At 35.6% G+C, this 6,420-nt stretch overlaps 1 pseudogene; it reads left to right on the top strand.

The window, feature by feature from the left end:
* Positions 1 to 947: 947 nt before the first annotated feature.
* Positions 948 to 3,796, top strand: LOC149150814 (putative disease resistance protein At4g10780; annotated as a pseudogene).
* Positions 3,797 to 6,420: the final 2,624 nt, after the last annotated feature.

A 6,420-nucleotide genomic window follows, 5' to 3' on the forward strand; every position in this document is an offset into this window, starting at 1 on the left:
AATACATTCTCCTTCTTGTAGAAATGCATGGGTCCTCCTTTTTCGTGAGAGAACCCATCCTTTTTGCACATCTGCTCTGCAAAAACTTCAAACAGAGTCCCTCCACGACCATAAAAGAGGAAATGGTCTCTGTAGGCCATGATAATGCAATCTTTCCTCATGATGGAAACCTCCATACCCATGGAGACGGCCTCCTTCCCATCGTAAATATGAAATAAACCCCTTATCAACTTCTATTTGTAGAGGGAATCTACCACGATCTCCATCTACCTCAACATGAACATGTTTGCATAGAATTTCAGGAGTTCTACAGTGTTGGTTTCCATGATGCGGGAAAGGGGCTCGCATTGGTGGGTTTTGAATGGAAGATTGGTTTCTATAGGGATGTGGTTTTGTCTTTGTGTGATTCAGTCGACCTGGATCTCACATAGGACTCCATCAATGCATTCCATGATGGTTGTTTTGCCGTCGTTGCAACTGTGCGCAGGAGATTGGAGAGGGTTGGGACCATGGCTCTCCCCATATTTATCTCTCCACTTCATATGACTCACTCCCTGAACAAAACAACAACCCAATACAAATTTTTTCTGCTCTTACGCAAGCTTAACAACAACCAAGAATGGTCGAGCCTTGTCAGGCTTGCTGGGCTTTGTCACCCTCACTATACCAAGAAGCTGGCGATATTCCCAACATATCACTCGCTGCAAGAACCTCATTACATCCCACTAATTATTCTTCCATAGCTCCTCAACGTACTTATACGCCCTCATATCGACGACAACTCTTCCCACATCGAAACAACCCATAATGCTTCTACACTACATTCCAATTGCCGAACAACATATCCGCTTTCACAACCGGTCAACTTCTTCAACACGTGGGTTGACGACCCTTCCAAAGTCGCAGCAGCACAATCACTTAATCTGATGGACAAATATAAAGGCAAAATGCCCAATACAAATACATATACTCTTATTTCCCTTGGCCCGGGAGGGGCCAATCCCCCAAGCCCATACGGGCTCCGGTACCAACTTAAAATTTGAGCATGCACATTATATTATATATTCACATCAAATAGAGTTACATATAAATACATTTAGTGTTGTCTCAAGATAGGTAAACTAATCTTGGACACACAATCACTTGGTTGAGAGAATATTTCAAATACACACCAATCTAGGAACATCTAGATATAACAACCCTAAGGAATAGGAACAGACTCCTCTAGATAGAAAGAATCACAATTGAGACAAGTAGGAATTACAATTTCCAAGTATTCATTCTGTTTCATTTTTTCTCTGTTGTGCTTTTGTTTGAAGTTGCAAAATCCACGGAGGTCGTTTTGACAGGAGAACGACCAACATAGTTAGCGACATTGTTAGCATTACTTTTGATATGCTCTATCAACTAGTAGATGATGTAATTCATTTGGATCGCAATACTCAGCTTCTGGAAGCTTAGTTAAATTGTATGAAGACCCTCTTGCATGATATCACCAATCAATTTCAACACGATCAGAGATGTTCACCCGACACCATCAAAAATTGGTTGCAGAGGCTCCACCATTCTCTTGATGATGTCAAATGTCTCGTGGATCATGCCCAACGACATAAACGATGTCTACAATGTTTCCTCTGTAGATCAACACTCTTAACACAAGTTAGAGAATGGAATACAAATTTCGATCGACTCTTTGTCAATCTTGAAAATGATTTTTCAATACTTGGCAACGTTGAATGAACTGTTTCCTCTGCACCAGATCGGGCTTTGTGGGATTGGAGATCGAAGTTGACCAGATGCGACTACAAAGATGCCTGGACAATGAAGATCATCATTTTCGCATAATTGGTGTTTTCGACATGGGAGGCATCAGAAAAACATCTCTTCTCAAAACCGTCCACAACACCTACAAGAAAGGTAACTTGTTCGAAGCTGTAATTTGGACTGTTTTTTATCAAAATTGTAGCATTTTAGGCTCGCTGGCTGATATTGCAAAGAAAATCAATTTGAATCTTGGGAGAAGCTCTAGCGTTGAGATAACAAAGATGGAGCTCTCTGCATGTCTGAGGGAAAATCAATTTCTTCTCATATTAGATGATTTATGGAGGGAACTTCAACTAGACGAAGAATTGGGCATCCCCGTCGATAATGATAAAGGTAGCAGAGTCATAATCTCTACGTGCAACTTTGATGTGGTGAGAAGAATAGGGGCATATGACTTCTCCATAGAAATACAACCGCTGTCCAGGGATGAAGGGTGGCAATTTTTCTACAAAGAAGCTTTCAAAACTAGTAGTGCTCAGACAATGATATAGAGAATGTGGTCACAAAAATTGTTGAAGAGTGTAATGGTCTTTCATTGGCCATAAAATTTGTAGTGGCAGCCATGAGGGGTAAAACTAGTGTAAATGACTGGCATCTTGCTTTATGTCAGATAAAAAATATTGATGTTTTCTAGGATACAAAAACATTGATCAAGGTTGCTATTGGCAATTTAAATGTAGTTACGATTGTTTTCCTGACTCTGTATTCAAGAATTTCTTTTTATATTGTGATACCATTCCCGAAGATTGGCAGATCACTGTAAACGCCTTGGTGGAAATGTCGATAGGGGAGGGGCTTGTCAATAGCAGAAAGACTAACTATTTAATGGATTTGGGACTCAGGTACGTAGATTTATTAGTAGAACGATGCTTGTTTCAGAATGTTTATGATGATTATGGGTATAGGAAGATACAAGTTCACGATGTTGTCCATGACTTGGAAATGTATATTGCTAAGAATGAAGAGCAGTGTTTCTTCAAGACACGTGAAAACCTCCAAGAGTTTCCAACCACTGAAAAAGGGGTCCATAATTGCAAAAGAATAGCAATTGTTTTGTTTTTCCAATAGATTTCAACTGCCCCAACCTCCTCACTTTGATGTTGTAGTATAATGAAAGTCTAAGAGAGGTTCCATATGTATTTTTAGTCAATCTCACCTCTCTCGGGGTTTTGGATTTATCGGCCACCAAAATAGAATCATTGCCCATGTCATTGTGGCATCTTAGATAGCTCGAGTATCTCAATTTGAGTGAGACCTTAATCAAGGTTGTACCTGAGGACATATGTAATCTTTCTTAGCTTCAGTTTTTGCATCTTAATAGCTGTAAAAATGTGGAGTCATTGCCTCCTAAGCTAAGAGAGCTTGAAAATCTCATGACTTTAGATTTAAACCATTGTTGTAGCTTAACGGGGATTCCCCGAGAGATATCTCAACTTTCATTATTGAATATATTGTTACTAGGTACATCAAAGAAAGTGGAAAACAATATAATGAGGTGGAGGAAGTGAAGAGTCTCATAAATTGCAGTTTGAAGGATCTCACCAATTGCTCAAATTTAGTGAATCTTTCTATACATGTCAAGGCAGGAATTGAAGTCGAGGGAATACGTTCAGGAATTAAAATGGGTATAATGGGAAGTTGGTTGGAGATGAGGGGCCTGACATTGGTATTCGATGTGGAATACCATGATGTGGTGGAGGATCTCCCTGGAGACATGCAAAGCATGAAGAAGCTACAACGTTTTTGGCTTCAAAATTACCATGGCAGAAGTCTACCCAATTGTATTTGCGAGTTTCTACAATTGGAGAGGTTATATTTGCATTATTGTTCTCAACTCAGGGATCTTCCAACCTTGGATAGGTTGCCAAATTTAAGGTCAATGACATTAGACAACTACACTAACTTGAAGGAGCTAGGAAAAAGGACATGGGGAAGTGTCAAGAGATTTCCGATGTTGGAAAGTTTAGGCTAGAAGACTTACCTATGTTAGAACTATATTTTGATCTATGCAAATGTGTCTTTGCCCATGTTTAAACTATACATTGATCTCATGCAACTTCTTGACTTGTTGATTTTATTGCCAAGAACTTAATATCCAACCATAACGAATTATTGGGTTTTTAGTCTTATTCTTATTTTGACATTTATGTGATTGATGATTTTTCTTCCTAGCATGAATAAAAGGATGGAAATCTAAACACTAATTCTCTATGTGACTAACAAAATGACAATGTTGTAATTTAGCAAGAATTTGATTAATTTTTTATCATTAATTGTATCATCAACATTCTTACAACTTCTTCATTAATTTCTAAAGTATTCAAATTTCCATCAAGAAATCATACACTCAAAAAATAAATTGGTTTGGACTAATGTGGAATATGAAAGTTGTTTCCTTTGTCACATTTGAAGTCATTTCAATTCTTTTTGAATTGCAATTATTCCAAAGGTTAAAGAATAATATTTGAAATATCTATATATATATATATATAGATATATATTCTTATGACTCATATTTAATTAAACTTTCCTTCATCAATTCATTTCTAAATAATAATTCCATCTCATAACTTGGTAAGTAATCATCAACAATCTCTTTTTTCGTAATTTCATCAACCATTTTTGTTAGATCATTTGGTGCCACAAGTAGCATCATGCATTTGCATTAGATAATCCATGTCACAAGTAGCATTCATCATTTGCATTAAGTCACGTGTGTTACAAGTAACAACATCCTTTTGTATTAGGTCATTTGTTGTGCATGTTGCATCAACCATGTTCACAATATTAATTTTAATTGAAATTCTTCAATCAATTTATCTTTTAAATAAATTTTCTTGTGAATATCAACAACCCAATTATGCAATTCATGTAAGGAGTCTTGCATTTCTTTGATTTCTATATTGATATTTTGCAAATAGTGTATTTCTTTATCCATTGCATGTTTTTCACATGTCACACTCAGTTGTGCTTGCTTATGTCAAATTGTCTTGTTCTTATTACTACCTTAAGGTGCAAATCATGCACCCCAAAGTGTGATTACAATGGTTTTTATTTTGATTAAAAATGACTTTATAAATCAATTTTCAAGTAACTATTTATAAAAATATACACATTGATTTTTGAAAGGGTTTGTAACACTACCCTTTTAATAATCGAGGCACTCAAATAAATAACTTACCCTTCTTCAATTTTTATATTTCAATGATTTAATAGACACTTGATTTATGAGATAATGCAATTTTTTGTGTAAGATATGTCTTACTCATAAAATGATCATGTTTTGATGACTAAGTGAACTTGAAAATCAAGTGTCAAAATTAGGCAAAATATCCATAACTAAGCATTCAAAAAAAAAAAAAAAACCAACAACATCCATCATCCATGGGAATAAACTATCCTTCGAATCCGTCTTACTCGTAAAATGATCATGTTTTGATGACTAAGTGAAATTGAAAATCAAGTGTCAAAATTAGGCACAATATCCATAACTAAGCATTCAGAAAAAAGAAATAAAAGAAATAAATAAAAATCATCCATCATCCATGGGAATAAACTATCCTTCGAATCCCTTATTATGACAACATAATTCTAGAAAAAAGGTAAAAACATTTGATTTTATTATGGGTGTCCTTCTTTCAATTATAATGGCATGCTCAAATGCAATAAAAAATCTTAATTGATTTCTACATACGAATAACTTTTGCACTTTTTATGCTCACAATTCATATTTTGAGAAAAAAAAATGTATCTTGATCAATACCCACTCAAAATCTCTTTGTGCTTCAATCAAATTGATTGCAAACAATTTTATTCTATGAAGGTGATGAGCCTCATCATTGAATAACTATATGGACCTTAATACACCTCCAAGATTATTAAAATAAACTCCTCTCATAATTGCTTACATATTTTAATTCTATTTTGCTTAAGGAGATGAGTAAAAATAAGATGTTATGTCTAGTGGCCTAATGTACATTGATTGCAGGTTTTTGAGAGAAAATCATGGAAATTTTGGCTAATTAAGGGAAGAAAATCGAATGAGACAAGGAGGAGAGATTATATGAGATAGATCCTCCTCAGTTAATCCTCACTCATTCGAATATTCCTCAATCAAATCACACTAGCTCGAAGTTGCAAGCAGCTGAGTCATAGAGATCATGGGCAATTGAGCTAGTGATAGTTAAGAGTCAGTTCATCTTGAGTTTAGGAGCCAAGCCTCCCTATATTTAAGGAATTCATTGGAGACTTTAGTTGTATAAATAAGGAGGCCTAGAGCATCATTATGGTTCAAATTTTTTTATGTAAGAGCACTAAGCATTTTCGAGTTCAAGTTTTGTGGAAAAACATTGTTATGTAATTTTTCTGATATGATAATGGGAATGAGAATTTCCTTGATCCAGCATTGAGTTGACTCAGAGGGCTGAAGCTCTTGGGTTAGGGCCCAACCCTAGCAGCAAAGGCTCCTTTTCTTGTACTTGTATGATTAGGTGATTTCATAGATTAATGGTTGAATTGGTTTTAACATTGTTTCATTACAAGTAGTTGTGAATTTGATTAGTTTGCTTCCATTTGTGCATTTCTTTAATAGAAACT

The sequence above is a fragment of the Pinus tabuliformis genome, chromosome 9 (assembly GCF_031772625.1).
Source record: "Pinus tabuliformis cultivar Carrire ecotype Pingquan chromosome 9, CPIR1, whole genome shotgun sequence".
In the NCBI taxonomy this organism is placed as follows: domain Eukaryota; kingdom Viridiplantae; phylum Streptophyta; class Pinopsida; order Pinales; family Pinaceae; genus Pinus; species Pinus tabuliformis.